An 18,972-nucleotide genomic window follows, 5' to 3' on the forward strand; every position below is an offset into this window, starting at 1 on the left:
CGGGGTATTTCTCTAACTTGGGTACCTGCTCCTCGGGGGCCCTTTACTTTCTTTCAGATGCCTTACTGGGATCAGGTACTCGTTCTTCGAGGGCCTGCTCTCCCTGCCTTGGTGCCTGTAACCAACTACTTTTGCCTGCTGGAATCGCCACCTATACAGGTACCAACTTAGTGAGTAATCTAACTTTGTCAGTCTATCTCATCTACAGCTCTGCTGCACTGGGAATCTGCAACCGGATCTCCCTATACTATCTCTGTGAGACCAGTCTCCTCTGCCGAGGATCCCTGGACTGCTATCTCCGGATCACCTCACTTCTGCCACCTCTGGTGGAACACATCAGCTGTATAATAAAAGACAAATAACTGTGTTTGTGTGTCCAGAGTTTAGCCTAGTACTGTGACTCCTCACAGGGCTCCTCCTTGTGGGCGTGGTCACCTCCACAGTACCCAAGAATCCACTCAAACACCTCAAAACCATAACACAGACTTCCTCTGCTCTAGGTGCATTGAGAAACAATACAAAACCTTGCAGAAAATATACTTCAACTCTATAAAGCAATCTGCCTTCCCAGAACATCATTAATTACCAGACTCAAACACCAAAAATCCTACTTATGAAAAAGCAGCACTGCAAAAATTACACAGGACCTAGAACATGAATACACCTCCTCCTGATAAAACAACTGGACTGCTATAGATACTTACACAAAAACTACAGACTAGCAGAATCTCTCAGTTGAGTCACACATGAAGATCACAGACAGACTCTCATCAAACACAGAATATCTGATTACACGTTAGAAACATGCAGGCAAAAAATGAAATAAAAATGCAAAGAAGTCAATCTCTGCATGCAATGCAACACTGGAGAAAGGAAACAAATATGCATTTCCTTCTATCATGGGTGAAATACAAGAGATACACTATACAATACAAAAGGTCCATATTCCCAAGATGACTTATCCATTCACTAAAATGAAAATATATATTTTTTCAACCTTTGTTGTCTGGGCATTTTATTTTTCTAATCCAGTACCAGTCTTTTCCATCTTCCTTTTGTTTATCTTGCATAAGCACACAAAATAGTAGGGATGTGAATCGTGTCCTCGATCGTCTTAACGATCGATTTCGGCTGGGAGGGGGAGGGAATCGTATTGTTGCCGTTTGGGGGGGTAAAATATTGTGAAAAATCGTGAAAAATCTAAAAATCTAAAAATCGCAAAACCGGCACATTAAAACCCCCTAAAACCCACCCCCGACCCTTTAAATTAAATCCCCCACCCTCCCGAACCCCCCCAAATGAGTTAAATAACCTGCGGGTCCAGCGGCGGTCCGGAACGGCAGCGGTCCGGAACGGGCTCCTGCTCCTGAATCTTGTTGTCTTCAGCCGGCGCCATTTTCCAAAATGGCGCCGAAAAATGGCGGCGGCCATAGACGAACACGATTGGACGGCAGGAGGTCCTTCCGGACCCCCGCTGGACTTTTGGCAAGTCTCGTGGGGGTCAGGAGGCCCCCCACAAGCTGGCCAAAAGTTCCTGGAGGTCCAGCGGGGGTCAGGGAGCGATTTCCCACCGCGAATCGTTTTTGTACGGAAAATGGCGCCGGCAGGAGATCGACTGCAGGAGGTCGTTCAGCGAGGCGCCGGAACCCTCGCTGAACGACCTCCTGCAGTCGATCTCCTGCCGGCGCCATTTTCCGTACGAAAACGATTCGCGGCGGGAAATCGCTCCCTGACCCCCGCTGGACCTCCAGGAACTTTTGGCCAGCTTGTGGGGGGCCTCCTGACCCCCACGAGACTTGCCAAAAGTCCAGCGGGGGTCCGGAAGGACCTCCTGCCGTCCAATCGTGTTCGTCTATGGCCGCCGCCATTTTTCGGCGCCATTTTGGAAAATGGCGCCGGCTGAAGACAACAAGATTCAGGAGCAGGAGCCCGTTCCGGACCGCTGCCGTTCCGGACCGCCGCTGGACCCGCAGTTTATTTAACTCATTTGGGGGGGGGTTCGGGAGGGTGGGGGATTTAATTTAAAGGGTCGGGGGTGGGTTTTAGGGGGTTTTAGTGTGCCGGCTCACGATTCTAACGATTTATAACGATAAATCGTTAGAATCTCTATTGTATTGTGTTCCATAACGGTTTAAGACGATATTAAAATTATCGGACGATAATTTTAATCGTCCTAAAACAATTCACATCCCTACAAAATAGTCCAAATGGTGTGGAGACAAATCCAAACACTGCAATACACGCCTGCCTGAATTTTCTGTCATTCATCAAGCTATCAATATAAATTGTCAAATAGACCTCATACCTGCATGCAACACATTTGTATGGTTAAAGCCATGCAATATTTTAATCACAGGTCTAGAAATATTTCAGGCTAAGGCAATAGATTTTTTTAAAGAGTTTTTATGCAATGACATTTCCCTGTTACGCTCAGGCTTGTGAACCCTTGGCCGATGGGAGGATGGTATACCTTTCGGAGGATCCGTAGGTTCTCTCGTCGGGTGGCGAGGCAGAGCAGAAGACGGGACAAGCTGACCCTTGGCACTGGAGACTGAAGTGGTGGTGGAGACAGAAGAAGGGACGAGAAGAGGAGCTAAGTCTTCACCCCTGGAAGTCTGTGATCCCCCCAGGAGGAGCCCGTAGGGACCCAGACTGCTGGGACTTAGGTGGACCTTTGAGAGGTCAGGCGTCGGTGCAAGAGCTCACTGGAGCTTCATCCTGGAAGCCCGCAGTCCCCCTGGGAGGAGCCCGTAGGGACCCGGGCCGCTGGGACTTAGGTGGACCTTTGAAGTCGATGGTCTTTAAGGAGTCCTAGGTCGAGTGCCAGAGGGTCGTCGCTCACCAGTCTGAAGTCGTGCACCAGAGAATCACCGCTTGCCAAGCCAAAGTCAGGAACCAGAGAATCACCGTAAGCCAATCCAAAGTCAGGAACCAGAGAATCACCGTAAGCCAATCCAAAGTCAGGAACCAGGAACACCAAGACAAAACAAGACGAAGAATCCAAGCTCAAGGAACTCACCAAAGCAAGCACTTTAGACCACGTTGGAGGACGTTGCCAAGTCAAGGAATGAGCAGAGGAAGCCTTCCTTTATACTTCCCCTGCTCAGGCTGATTAGGCACAGGTGCAGCTGGTTAAAGGGATCAGGTCCCTTTAAGTCTAGGAAGAGGGCGCGGCCTCGCGCCTAAAGATGGTGGCGGCCATCTTGGATTTCCTTCGTGGGGGAAACGCTGCTGGACGCCGCGAGGAAGGAGCAGGGGCGGCTCCTCCTGCGGTGATCAGCATGGGGCACCCGTGCCGGAGCGAGGGCCTAGTATCGGGGTCCTCCCCCGGGATTCCCGCGGCGGGTCGCCGTCGCGGGTGAGGTAGGGGGTCCGCGGCTGTGGGTTCCCACGGCTGTGGAGCACAACAGTACCCCCTTCTTTAGGGCGCCTCCCCGGAGGCCTGGATTTGGCCGGATTGTCCTTGTGGAACTGCTCCAGCAGATTCCGTTCCAGGATGTTAGCCTTAGGTTCCCAGGAGTTCTCCTCTGGACCAAACAAAATTGTTCAGAGTAGTTAAATCACAAGCAGATTGTGATAAATTGCAGGAAGAACTTGTGAGACTGGAAAATTGGGCATCAAAATGGCAGATGAAATTTAATGTGGATAAGTGCTAGGTGATGCATATAGGGAAAAATAACCCAAGCCATAGTTACACAATGTTAGGTTCCATATTAGGTGCTACTACCCAAGAAAGAGATCTAGGCATCATAGTGGATAACACATTGAAATCGTTGGTTCAGTGTGCTGCGGCAGTCAAAAAAGCAAACAGAATGTTGGGAATTATTAGAAAGGGAATGGTGAATAAAACAAAAAATGTCATAATGCCTCTTTATCGTTCCATAATGAGACCCCACCTTGAATGCTGTGTACAATTCTGGTTGCCGCATCTCAAAAAAGATATAATTGCGATGGAGAAGGTACAGAGAAGGGCTACCAAAATGATAAGAGGAATGGAACAGCTCCCCTATGAGGAAAGAATAAAGAGGTTAGGACTTTTCAGCTTGGAGAAGAGATGGCTGAGGGGGTATATGATAGAGGTGTTTAAAATCATGAGAGGTCTAGAACGGGTAGATGTCAATCGGTTATTTAGTCTTTCGGATAAAAGAAAGACTAGGGGGCACTCCATGAAGTTAGCATGCGGAACATTTCAAACTAATCGGAGAAAGTTCTTTTTCACTCAACGCACAATTAAACTCTGGAATTTGTTGCCAGAGGATGTGGTTAGTGCAGTTAGTATAGCTGTGTTTAAAAAAGGATTGGATAAGTTCTTGGAGGAGAAGTCCATTACCTGCTATTAATTAAGTTGACTTAGAAATTAGGCACTGCTATTACTAGCCACTGCTATTACTAGCAACTTAGTTTTTGTGTACTTGCCAGGTTCTTATGGCCTGGATTGGCCACTGTTGGAAACAGGATGCTAGGCTTGATGGACCCTTGGTCTGACCCAGTATGGCATGTTCTTATGTTTCTTTGTTCACTATTTTTCCTGGCACTGAAGTCAGGCTAACCGGTCTGTAGTTTCCCGGATCACCCCTGGAGCCCTTTTTAAATATTGGGGTTACATTAGCTATCCTCCAGTCTTCAGGTACAATGAATGATTTTAATGATAGGTTACAAATTTTTACTAATAGGTCTGAAATTTCATTTTTGAGTTCCTTTAGAATCCTGGGGTGTATACCATCTGGTCCAGGTGATTTACTACTCTTCAATTTATCAATCAGGCCTACTACATCTTCTAGGTTCACCGTGATTTGGTTCAGTCCATCTGAATCATTACCCATGAAAACCTTCTCCGGAACTGGTATCTCCCGACATACTCTTTAGTAAACACCGAAGCAAAGAAATCATTTAGTCTTTCCACGATGGCCTTATCTTCTCTAAGTGCCCCTTTAACCGCTCGATCATCTAACGGTCCAACTGACTCCCTCACAGGCTATGTGCTTCGGATATATTTAAAAAAGTTTTTATTGTGAGTTTTTGCCTCTACGGCCAACTTCTTTTCAAATTCTCTCTTAGCCTGTCTTATCAATGTCTTACATTTAACTTGCCAACGCTTATGCATTATCCTATTTTCTTCTATTGGATCCTTCTTCCAATTTTTGAATGAAGATCCTTTGGCTAAAATAGCTTCTTTCACCTCCCATTTAGCCATGCCGGTAATCGTTTTGCCTTCTTTCCACCTTTTTTAATGTATGAAATACATTTGGATTGTGATTCTAGGATGGTATTTTTGAACAATGACCATGCCTCTTGCACACGTTTTACCTTTGTAGCTGCTCCTTTCAGTTTTTTTCTTACAATTTTTCTCATTTTATCAAAGTTTTCCTTATGAAAGTTTAGCTTGAGAGCCGTGGATTTGCTTACTGTCCCCCTTCCAGTCTATTCAGATTTGATCATATTATGATCACTATTGCCAAGCTGCCCCACCACCGTTATCTCTCTCACCAAATCCTGTCCTCCACTGAGAATTCGATCTAAAATTGCTCCCTCTCTTGTCAGTTCCTGGACCTATTGCTCCATAAAAATGTCATTTATTCCATCCAGGAACTTAATATCTCTAGCATGTACCGATGATACATTTACCCATTTAATACTGGGGTAATTGAAGTCTCCCATTATTACTGCACTATTAATTTGATTAGCTTCCCTAATTTCTCTTTACATTTCACTGTCCGTCTCAGCATCTTGACCAGGTGGACGGTAGTATACTCCTACCACTATAGTCTTCCCCAACACACAAGGGATTTCTACCCATAAAGATTCAATTGTGCATTTAGTCTCATGCAGGATGTTTATCCTGTTGGACTCTATGCCATCCTGGACATAAAGCGCCACACCGCCTCCCGGGTGCTCCTCTCTGACATTGCGATATAATTTGTACCCCGGTATAGCACTGTCCCATTGGTTGTCCTTCCACCATGTCTCTGAGATGCCAATTAAGTCTATGTCATCATTCACTGCTATACATTCTAATTCTCACATTTCACTTCTTAGACTTCTGGCATTAGCATACAAACATTTCAAAGTTTGTTTTTTGTTTGTATTTTCATTCTGCTTTTTAATTGATAGGGATAAGTTACAATTTTTTAGCTCAGCTGAGTTTTTAGTTACAGGCACTTGGACTACTTTTCTTATAATTGGAACCTCACTGTCGGGATTCCCTAATTCTAATGCATCATTAGTATCCTTTGAAGATACCTCTTTCTGAACCATGCACTGCTGAGCGACTGTCACACTAACCCGAAAAATGAATTTTTTCCGAAATTTCGGAAAAAATTCATTTGTTTTTCAGTTCTGAACTATACTGAATTAGGCAATTTCATTGAAATGTATTAATTCGGGAAAAAGGAAGCACACCCCTAGTAAATAACCAATTTACATTAACTTGTTCAAATCCTTTCATTATTTTCTATCATATCATCCCTCGGTCACCACTTCTCCAAACTGAACTGCTCTATCTTCTTTAGTCTAACCTCATAGGGCAGCCATTCTATGCCTCTTATCATTTTGGTCACCCTTTTCTGCACTTTCTCCAGTGCAGCTATATCCTTTTTTGAGCCATACTCAGTATTCAAGGTGCGGTCTCAACATGGAGTAATTCAGAGGCATTATGACATCCTGTTTTATTTTCCATTCCCTTTTTAATAATTCCTAACATTCTGTTTGCTTTTTTGATCACCACAGCACACTGGGCAAACAATTTCAATGTATTATCCATTATGAAGCCAAGATTGTTTCACTTCCTCCTGCAGCCGGAGCCATGGGAGGCCGCTTACCTCCGTGGTGGTGCCGCCGACGTCACTGCTGCCCCGTGACCCAGTAAGGCTACAGCCTGCCTTCTCCTGCTTCCGCGGCAGGAGCCGCCAACTCCGTGGGTCCTTGCAGCCCGGCCGCCATCTTGCCAATGCGGCAGGAGGCCGCCGATATTCCTTGCCCCCTCCGGGGGGAGGGGTCCTCATTCCCGCAGCAGGAAGCCGCTCCACAGCCTCCTCTTCGCAGCTGGATGCCACCGACGTCATCAGGGCCTGTCCCAAGGCCCAGCTCCTGCTCCTCTGCTGCAGTTGGCAGCATGGCCACTGTCCGGGGTCCTGCCCCTTCCCTCCTAAGGGGCAGGCCCATGGCTTCTTCTTGGATTTAAATGGCCAGCGGCTATTTCACCCCAGGTCCCACCTATAAGCTCCTTTCAGGGAGTTACCTCTCTGTTCCTACTTAAGGACTGCTTGCTCAGTTCCACTTCACCTTGGCAATTGGGTCGTACACTCCAGTGTAACTAGTTTGCCTTCCGGCGTTCCAGTGTCTTACTCTTGTGTCTCTTGTTCCAGTCTCTCTGTTCCAGCGTCTCCCATTCCAGTGTCTCCCATTCCAGTGTCTCCTGTGTCTCCTGTTCCAGTGTCTCCTGCTCCTTTGTCTCTCCACTCCTGGTAGAACCCTTCAGACTGATCTCACGGTACTGACCTTTGCCTGTTCTCTGACTACTCCTGCTCACTGTCTTACCTGACCTCTGCCTGGAACTCCGACTACTCTTGATTGCTGCCTGACCTGACCTCTGCCTGGAACTCTGACTACTCTCTGATTCCTGCCTGCCCTGACCTCTGCCTGAAACCTGACTACTCTTGATCACTGCCTGACCTGACCTCTGCCTGGAGCTCCGACTACTCTTGACTGCCACGTGGAACTTGACCTTTGGCTTGACCTGACTACACCCAGATTGACCTCAGTTACTGACCCTGCTTTGGCTGACTATTCTGGATTGATACTCTGGCCTTGATCCTCGCCATACACTCTGACTCACTCTTCTGGCCTCCAGCAACCTATGGTCTTGCCTGTCTGGACACCGACCACGCACCCTTGTTCATGGTGGGCACTCCCTTGAACTATCTCTCTAGGAGACCCTGCGAGGCCCACCTAAGACCAGGCAGCTGGGGTAACCAAGGGCTCAATCTGAGGGAACCCCGGGTTGCTATTGGCGAAGCTCCAGCTAGCCTCTGTCTCCTCCTGTGCTCTGCCTCCTGGTGGCAGGACCTCTCCAGGTCTGACCGGAGGGCCGTACCAATCCTGCACTAGGCCAAGGATCCACTACCAGTGCAACAAAGATCTTTTTCCTGGGTGGTAACTCCTACCATAGAATTAGAACCTAACATTGTGTAACTACAGCAAGGGTTATTTTTTTTCCCTATATGCATCACTTTGCACTTGTCCACATTAAATTTCATCTGCTATTTGGAAGCCCAATCTTCCAGTCTCGCAAGGTCCTCCTGCAATTCATCACAATCCGCTTGAGATTTAACTACTTTGCATAACTTTATGTCATCCGCAAATTTGATCATCTCACTCATTGTACACCTTTCCAGATCATTTATAAATATATTAAAAGGCACCGGTCCAAGTACAGATCTCTGAGGCACTCCACTGTTTATCTTTTTCCACTGTGAAAACTGACCATTTAATCCAACTCTCTGTTTCCTGTCTTTTAATCAATTTGCAATCCACAAAAGGACATCACCTCCTATCCCATGTCTTTTTAGTTTTCTTAGAAGCCTCTCATGAGGGACTTTGTCAAACGCCTTCTGAAAATTCAAATACACCACATCTACCGGTTTACCTTTGTCCACATGTTTATTCACCCCTTCAAAAAAATGTAGATTTATGAGGCAAGACTTCCCTTGGGTAAATTCATGCTAGCTGTGTCCCATCAAACCATGTCTATCTAAATGTTTTGTGATTTTATTCTTTATAACAGTTTCCATGATTTTTCCTGGCACTGAAGTTAGGCTCATCGGTCTATAGTTTCCCAGATCACCCCTGGATACCTTTTTAAATATAGGTGTTGCATTGGCCATCTTCCAATCTTCAGGTACAACAGATGATCTTAGTGATAGGTTACAATTGTTTACTAATAGGTCGGAAATTTCATTTTTTAGTTCTTTCAGAACCCCGGGATATATACCATCTAGTCCAGGTGATTTACTACTCTTCAGTTTGTCAGTCAGGCTCACCGTGATTTGGTTCAATTGATCTGAATCATCATCCATGAATACCTTCTCCGGAATGGGTATCTCTCCAAAATCCTCTTCAGTAAACACTAGGGATGTGAATCGGGCTTCGAATGATTGAAAATATCGTCGATATTTTCAAAATCGTTAGAAATCGGGGGCTCCCCCAAAACGATAGGAAAACCCCTCGATATTGTTCGTGGGGGTTCTCTTATCATTTTGGGGGAGGGCGGGAAAAATGGCACACAAAAATAACCCCTAAACCCATCCTGACCCTTTAAAATTAATCCTTTAGCTTCCCCCACCCTCTCGACCCCCCAAAAAACATTTTACATGTACCTGGTGGTCCAGAGGGGGTCCCGGGAGCGATCTCCCGCTCCCGGGCCGTAGGCTGCCACTAATCAAAATGGCGCCGATGGCCCTTTGCCCTTACCATGTGACAGGGTATCTGTGCCAATGGCTGGCCCCTGTCACATGGTAGGAGCACTGGATGGCCCGCTCCATTTTTAAAGATGGCGCCGGCCATCCAGTGCTCCCTCCACATGACAGGGGCCGGCCAATGGCACGGATACCCTGTCACATGGTAAGGGAAAAGGCCATCGGCACCATTTTTATTAGTGGCAGCCGACGGCCCGAGAGCGGGAGATCGCTCCCGGGACCCCCACTGGACTACCAGGTACCTGTAAAATGTTTTGGGGGGGGTCGGGAGGGTGGGGGAAGCTAAGGGATTAGTTTTAAAGGGTCGGGGTGGGTTTTTTGTTTATTGGCTCGGGCGCAGCCGATAAACAAAACCGCGATCGGGCCAGACAAAAAAAAAAACACAATGTGAATTGGAACTGGAATCCGAACTGATTCTGGTTCCGATTCACATCTCTAGTAAACACTGAAGCAAAGAAATCATTTAATCTTTCCATGTTGGCCTTATCTTCTCTAAGTGCCATTTTAACCCCTTGATCATCCAACAGTCCAACTGACTTCCTTGCAGACCTTCTGCTTCGGACATATTTTAATATGTTTTTATTTTGAGTTTTTGCCTCCATGGTCAACTTCTTTTTAAATTTTCTCTTAGTCTGTCTTATCAATGTCTTACATTTAACTTGCCAATGCTTATGCTTTATTCTATTTTCTTCTGATGGATCCTTCTTCCAATTTTTGAATGAAGATCTTTTGGCTAAAATAGCCTCTTTCACTTCACCTTTTAATCATGTCGGTAATTGTTTTGCCTTCCTTCCACCTTTCTTATTGCATGGAATACATCTGGTGCTTCTAGGATAGTATTTTTTTAACAATGTCCACACCTGTTGCACACATTTTACCTTTGTCACTGCACCTTTCAGTTTTTTTCTATTTTTCTCATTTTATCAAAGTTTCCCTTTTGAAAGTTTAGCACCAGAGCCATGGATTTACATACTGTCCCCCTTCCAGTCATTAATTCAAATTTGATCATATTATGATCACTATTGCCAAGCAGCCCTACCACCTTACCTCTCTCACCAAATCCTGCTATCCACTGAGAATTATATCGAAAATTGTCCCCTCTCTCATCAGCTCCTGAACCAATTGCTCCATAAAACGTTTTGCTCCTATCACCTACAAACTTGATTTCATTGCTTCTCCCTCTCTCTTATTCTTCAGTTTCAAACTCTCTTTTTATCTCACCTACTTATCATCTTTTCTTCTGCCACCCCAGCTCATATTCCTACTTTTGCATCCACTCCACAGCCCTTCCATTCCCCCAGTTCTCACTCTTTCCTCAGCTTGTTCTCCCTCCCCCCCCCCCCCCATCTTTCAGTCATTCTCTGTTCCCCGATTTACATCTGTACTCCCTCCCTCCTCTGCCCTTACCTAACGTCCTCTGCTTCTCATGGTCTCATTAACCCCAGCTTCTTGTTTCACTTATCCTCTCCCTTGCCTCTAACCCCTTTCTCCGGTCTCTTATTCTCTACCCAGTTTCCCATTCTTCTCTTTCACCCTCTCAAACCCTTCACAGGGCCATCCCTTCCCTCTGTCTCTCTCTCCCCCCCCCCCCCCCATCCTGTTCCTCTCACCCACTCCCCAGCTCTCCAGGTCATTCACACCATATTTCAAGCCCCTCTTCCTTTAGACTCCCCTTCTCATGCCTCCATCTTACCTCCACATTTTCATCTCATATCTCTTAGCCCATCTAACACACCTACTCATACACCCTATTCAATTACTGAGTTCCTGCTGACTCCCCAATCCTGCTCAGTCTCCAGATCCCCAAGTCCCCACCCATTCTCTGAATGCCTTCTCTCTCCTAGTCTCCAAGTCCCCAGTGAACCTCTGGCTGTCTTCTCCCCCCTTCCACACCCAAGTTCCCCACCCATTCTGGGAGGTCCCAATTGTTGGAGGCTGAGGTTTAACTTTCATGCTCAAAGTAAGTAATTCAAAAAAAGAATGCTCAAACCAGTTAATAGTTTGTTCCAAAAAGAAATGCTCAGTATTTATTTGAGAAACAAAACATATATGCAAAACTACAATGCAAAACTCAATGCAAAACTACAATGCAAAACTCTCATTAGTAGCAGGGCAGAGAAAAAATGAAACTGAAAAGCAGCAGACAAGGAGAGAATGAGAAATAATGTGCATCTTATGAAATCAGCTCAACCCCTTTGTCCAATCACAAGCAACTTTTAGTTGATGTTCCCAACACCTCTGTCTACACCCTGTCTGGGAGGTCCTCTTCTCTTCTTCCTGTGCCCACCAATCTGGATTCCTTGCTCTTTTTCTTACTCCATCCCTGTCCACAAACACCCACTCCTCCTCTCCATCTGGGAGTCCCCATTCTTCTCTTCCTTTCCCCCATATCCTGTCCCTTCCAGGAGCTAAGAGCCTGATCCTACCTTGCCTTTCTTACCCTCTACTCCCCCATCCTGGCTGGTGCTGTAAAACTTGAGCTTCTTCCTGCAATGCTGGCTCCTCCTTACTTCCTGTTAGGAATCCTGTGATTCATATAGCAGTGCTGTTTGAACCACAAGGGTCTCTGTACAAATCACTGCATACAACAGCTGCATGAACCACACAGGCAGTTACAAGAAGTGAGGAAGAGCCAGAACTGCAGAAAGAAGCTTCCATTTTACAATACTGTACCAGGACATGGCAGGAGAGAGGTGAGGGGGAAAGAGGCAGGGGCAGGGGTAGTATCAAATTTTAGGAGGCCCGGCCTCTCGAGGCAAGGGCCGCATAACTGGGCAGACTTGCTGCAGCCAGTGCTGGGGGGGGGGGGGAGAAGGAGGGGGGACACAGACGGCCTATGGGGCGCCCTGAATAGGTGGGGGACGGGTGGCCAATGGGGTAGTTTGGCCTGTTCAAATCACAAGCAGGAGCCAATGAGACAAGGAAGGCGGCGTCTCAGAGCTTGGGTACATTAGGGAGTAGGTCAGGATGGGGGAGCACATTTGCAGACCGGATTGCAGACTGGAATCGAGAGCACTGACCTTCACCTCAGAAGAAGCAGACCTCCACATGTTGATTTCAACCAGGGGTTCCAGTTCTGGTGCAGCAAACAATACGAAGACCATCCAACACTTCCAGCAAGGGGAAGCAGCCGTAGAAGAAGCAAGCTGATCCGAATAAACACCTGGAAGCAGCAGCCCAGGCCATTCCCCTCCTGAGGGACAACAATCCTAGCTAGCTGTGCCACCAGGTAAGTTTTTCCCAGCGCCGCAGTTGATCTGCCCTGCTTCTCTTTCACCCCTCCCCACTCATATTAGCCTCCCCTGCTCCCCCAGGCTCGGCGGCCCGGTTCCCTCCCGGGGGCCCCAGCCCTATAAGCCCTCCACATGTCGCCACATTAGCTTTACACCCCCTCCCCTGTCCGGCCCTCTAAGTCCACCCCCCGCATTCCTGGCCCCCCATAAAATAACGTTCCCCCTATCATACCCAACTCCCCGCCCCGGCAATCCCCATCACCGCATGCCCAGCCCTGCACTGCATTCCCGGCCCCCCCTCCATGTTATAAGGTTCCCCCCCTGCATGCCCTGCCCCCTGACGATCCCTAGCGTGCTCCATCCAGCCGTGCCCCATGCCCCCCCCCCCGACATCGATCACGCCGCGTCCAGCCCCCTTTTCACCGCCGGGCAGGCCGCCCTTGTGCCCACCATGCGGCCTGCCTCCCCCGGCGATATTTTCTCTGCCGGCCTCCCCCGCCACCCTACTGGTCCCTGGACGCGTGGAACACCGCCCGGCGGCTCCAGCTCACCACGCGGCTTCTGACACACGTGGCCTCAGGCCCGCGCCCCCCGTGAGTTTTCGCGCCGCTGGCCCCGCCCCGAGCTTTATCCGCTGGCCACACACCCCCAGAAAATTTGACCCCGCCAGCCCCCGCCGCGCCTCCAGGTCTCGCCGACACCCCCCCCCCCACCGCCCCCCACCTCGCGGCTGTTAACCCCCCCCACGAGATCTGCCGCCGCCGGCCACGCGCTTTTTCTCCTCCCTTCCAGGCCCGGGTCCCCACCGCCCCCCCTCCCCCCAGCATTCCCAACATTTCCCTGCGCCTCTTATCTTTTTTCCTTCAGCCCTGCCCTGCCTGCCCAGCCCCCTGCATGCTTCCCTCCCTGCCACGCCCCGAGCCTGCTTTCCCCTCCGGCGACCTCGGCTCTGACTTGGCCCCTTCTGCCCTGCCTCCCGGCCCCTCCCCTGTCTCCCAGGTGGCCGACCCGCCGCTGGCCTCGCCCCCTTGGTAAAAAATTTTTTGCTGCCAGCCACGCCCCCGGGCCTCGCAGAAGAACAAGAAACACCACAAGACGGCGTCCAGGCGACAACTGCACAGCATCAGCCACTTGGGCTCCTACGTCCATGAGCAACGCCGGTTACCAAGCATGGCCCCTACAGCAACACTGCAACAAGTTGACGACGCCAGAACCAGCTCGACAATAACAGAACACGATCTTCGTCAGGTCATGGATAAAGCACTGGCGGCGGCGGCAATCCATGGCACCGACAAGGTGAGGTCACTGCTGGCAGGGTTAACTCCAACCGGCAGCAGCCTGTCCACCTCGCAATACAACGTGGTTCCCGGCGGCCAACATCAAACTGCAGCTGTCAACACCCAGCTTCCAACGCATCATTCGAGCGTCAATGAGCAAAACCAGCACTCGCAAGGGGGACAGAACTGTGGGTACTCTGTTTTAAACGTGGGCCAGGATAATGCGCAGGTTCCTCAAAAACAGCCCACTTACCCGCCACAAATGATTAATGCACCCAGTGGTAAGGGCAGCGAAGTGTGGCTGGGGACACAAGGAGGTGCTATTGATATTTTCTCTGCCATGCAAGCATTTTTCACTAACTTTACTGGACAGGGTATTGGGGCCGCAGTACCGCCCAAACAAGTCACTACACGGGAACCGGGCCCTTCAGGTCAAGACATGGGGGAGGCCTTCCCAACAACACAAACCGGGTCAGATCCCCAGACAACAGCAACAGAAGCAGCTGAGAGTCAGGCAGGGACCACAGGGCAGGAACACGCAGTTAACGCGGCCCATACAGTTAACAACGCGACACATACACGTGTACTGTGGGCTCTATCACCGCGCATGTTTCAGAAGCAATAAAAGCGAAAATATGGCGCAGCGTGTATGCTGACATATTCGAGTTGCTTAGGAGGGACTGGGAAGTAGCCAAGCCAGAATGTCATGAAGCATGCAAGCTAACAACTAGGGATAAACCCTTCATAGCCAGAACTTTAGCTAATTGGTCGGCGGGTTTTAGGATTTTGTCTACTATCATATGCCAGAAACACCCTGAAAAATGTTGCGCCCTGTTCGCATACCAAGACGTTATTTGCAGTGCATACCGCACATATGGGGGTACGGCTTGGTTAGAATATGACGAGCAGTTCAGAAGAAATATGGCTGTGAACCTTTGCTTAGACTGGGATCGCAAAGATATCGATCTATGGCTTTTTAAAATCACTCCGTACAGACCGGCGCAGGAAGTCATCCATGGCTTCTCAGGAAACGTGTACCAGCCCAGTTCATGGTCGGCACCTCGCCAACACACATTTCGTGGGTGACCCCCATTTCGTCAGAGACTGCCCTTTCGGCATGGGTAGCGGTTCATGCAACCAGCTAGATTTAGGGGTGGCGCTCCCATCTGCCGGCTTTTCAATGTCAGTTCTTTGCAGATACGCAGGAGCCTGTAAATTCCGACACTCCTGCAAGGTATGCGGGGCAGGCCATCCTCAAACAAAATGTGCAAGGGGCGGTAACAGCCAACATCCAGAGCAGCGATAAATTTAGTAGGGCTCCAACGTCCATTAACATACAGAGTTTGCATAACATACGAAAGGATTATCAGCCTGAAGAGTCAAGGTGGCTTTATGAAGGATTTTCTCAAGGTTTCCAAATACCATTCATGGGCCCCGAAACCTCTACAGAGGCTAATAATCTTCTATCAGCAAGGAGTAAAGAGGAGGTAATAGCTCAAAAAATTAAAAAAGAATGCTGCATTAGGATTTCCCCTCTGGGGGTGGTACCCAAAAAAGAACCAGGTGAATTCAGAATGATTCATCATTTGTCCTTCCCGGAGGGTGGGTCAGTTAACAATTATCTGGATCTCGGAGCATGCTCAGTAGCCTATGCATCATTCGACCAAGCACTAGACATGGTGAGGCATTGGGGACAAGGAGCTTGGTTGGCCAAGGCGGACATTGAATCTGCCTTCCGTTTGTTACCAATACACCCAAGCTGTTTCATTTGTTGGGGTTCCAATTTCAAGGGAACTATTACTTCGACAAATGCCTCCCAATGGGCTGCTCGATCTCTTGCGCCTACTTTGAAAAGTTCAGCACATTTTTACAATGGGCAATGGAGCAGGACATCGGGAGAGAAAAATAATACACTATTTGGATGATTTTTTGTTCACCGGCCATAGGGACACACAGGCATGTGCCCAAGCCCTTAAGGCATTCATCAGCAAGGCGGACGAGCTGGGTATTCCGCTAGCCCACCAAAAAACAGAAGGGCCAGCTGAAATATTGTCTTTTCTTGGAATCGAAATCGATACCCAACAAATGGTCACACGCCTTCCTCCCAAAAAACTAGAAGCAACGTGCAACCATCCTGGTCACCGAAAACTCAAGGAAGGTCACATTAAAACAAATGCAATCGCTCATCAGTCATCTTAATTTCGCGTGCAAAATCATGCCCATGGGTCACCCATTCCTTAGAAGACTGTCCCAATCTACAGCGGGCATCCGAAAGAGCCACCATTTTATTAGAATCACCCAGGAGCTCAGGGAGGACCTGAGAGTCTGGCAGACATTCTTGTGGGAGTATAATGGGAGGACAGTATGGAGGGACCCGTTAGTGACCAATCGTGAATTACAGCTCTACACCGACGCAGCTGGCAGTATAGGATTTGGGGCCTATCTGGCGGGGAGATGGTGTGCGGAGCGGTGGCCGTCACAGTGGGAAGCCTTGGGCATTCTCAGAGATATCACCTTACTCGAGTTATTCCCCATTGTTACAGCCATACACATGTGGAGGTCATGTTTCCAGAATAGGAGAGTGGTTTTCTGGTCCGACAACATGGCGGTGGTACAGGCCATAAACTCACTCATGGCGCACTCCCCCAGGGTCATTAGGCTACTGCGGGATTTAGTATTGCTTTGCCTGTGCATTAACCTGGTCTTTAAGGCTAAACATGTCCCTGGGGGGAATATCAGCATTGCTGATGCACTTTTCCATTTCCAGTGTTCCTGTTTCAGATTCCTGGCCCTGGAGGCAGAGGATCAACCATCACACATTCCTCCTTGGATTTGGGAATTGGGGTGCCAGGGATTGACTCCATGCTGAGACTGGCTCTGGCTGAGAGTACATGGAGAGCCTATGCAAGGGGATGGAGCTTATTCCAAAAATTTACTCAAACACAGGAAACACAGTATCCGAGGCGAATTACAGAAAGAACAGTAACAGAGTTCCTAATCCACCTCAAGAACTCGGGCGTCTCCAGGGCGCAGGCAGGGCAGCACTTAGCTGCCATCGGATTTGTTACTAAGTTGTGGGACATCGGCGGCATTAGCAGCTCCTTTCTGATTAGAAAGATTTTGGAGGGTTGGCGGAGACAAGAACCAGCTAGAACAGATGCTAGAAGGCCTATCATACCTATGGTGCTGCAAGCCCTGCTAGTAGATCTCCCTAGGTTGGTATGGGATGATTTTGAGGTAAAGCTGTGGACCCTTGCCTTTGCATTAATGTTCTTTGGAGCCTTTAGGAGCAGCGAGCTGATCCCAAGGGCAAAGGTGACCACCAAGCCTTCGGAAGGGGGTCTTCCGATAGAGAACATAAGGATAGTTAGGGATGCAGTGCAGATTTTTATCAGACGAGCAAAAAATGACCAGAGGGCAATAGGTCAATGGGTTACATTATACCATGCTCTTATACAGGCCATATGCCCAGTAAGGGCCACGAAGGAATATCTAATGGTACGCCCACCAGAGAGGGGCCCATTATTTAAACACCAAGATGGAACGGCTTTATCACATTACCTCTTTATTAATGTACTGCACAAGGGATTAGCTAGGATAGGGGAGGACACGGGAGATTATCACACTCATTCCTTCAGAATAGGCACAGCATTGTTTGCCAGTGGTTTCAGTGAGGATCAAATAAAAGCAATAGGGCAATGGAAATCCGGTAAATACAGGGCATACATACGGCCCATAAAACAGGTTCCTTAGGACAACTTAACATGGCGCATCGCCACCTATCCACTTCCCCATAACCGTTCTTATTCTTATTTATCATAGACTCTCCAGCGGCGGTCGCAAAGGTGATATGGATCCTGGGGCACTCGTACATTTATTGGGCTCACATTAGAGCCAGGAAAAAGACCTCCAGTGATCAGACGGGCATACCTCACAGCAAGGCCAGCATATTCTGGCTATGCAACCGAGGGATGAGGTGGGTCCAACTAATGCCATCCATCCCGCAATGCACCTCGCAACTTCCACGGCCAGACATTATCATCTTCCATTTAGGAGGTAATGATTTTGTCTCAGTCAAAAACATTGATCTTATAATTGCTATCAAGAAGGAGTTGTCTGCAGTTAAGACCCTTTGGCCACCCGCGGTATTGGTGGGGTCTCACAATACCCCTCGATTGGTATGGAGAGATGCGAGGTCGCATAAAGGCAGCGTGAAATGCAGGCGTAAATTAAATAAGGAAGTGGATACCTGGGTGAGGGCGATATGGGGTCACGTCATCAGACATGATGATATTTCTCCCACCTGTGCAGGCATGTATAGGCCGGATGGGGTTCACCTATCCGATGTGGGCATAGATATCTTCATCCTCTCCCTGCAAACGGCCACAGCAACGCTAGTTGATTAGTGGGGGAAGGAAACAAATAAGGTGTTACTGTTTCCTACTTTGGCAGGGCCCTCACCGGTGCATAAGGAGATGTGTTGCTGCATAGGGGGGAAGTTTTTGGTGTCGGGGGAGGGGGAAGGGGAGGAGTGGAGAACCAAGGACTTTGCATAGGGGGAAAGCGTGGGGACGGCTACACGCAAAGCATGGTGCAGACCGAGATGATGGCCGGTCTGGGGGTGGCCCAGTGAAGGCCTGGCATAAGCAATAACTGGGGCCCGCAAGGCCAGGGGTGGGAGGAGGCGGCAGAACACTGCACGGAGTGGCAGTGGCCACAGAGGCATTCATGGAGTGGGATGCCAGTGGCGTACCACCTTCACGGAGCGGAAGGATGGAGGGCTGCCGTCTCCAGCAAATAGAGGGTTGGGTAAGAGCATGTAAATCTACCGGTGAGGGCATAGGCTATATATGTATTGCCAAAGGTTAAGCTTGGTCAATTATTGCTGATTGTTAATGTTTAAAGTAATGTTAATTGGCTGTGACCGTTTCTTCCACTCAATAAAGGAACATGATTTACCTTACTGTGCCTCTGTGTGGTCAAGGGTGG

This window comes from Rhinatrema bivittatum, chromosome 9 (genome assembly GCF_901001135.1).
Source record: "Rhinatrema bivittatum chromosome 9, aRhiBiv1.1, whole genome shotgun sequence".
Taxonomy (NCBI): domain Eukaryota; kingdom Metazoa; phylum Chordata; class Amphibia; order Gymnophiona; family Rhinatrematidae; genus Rhinatrema; species Rhinatrema bivittatum.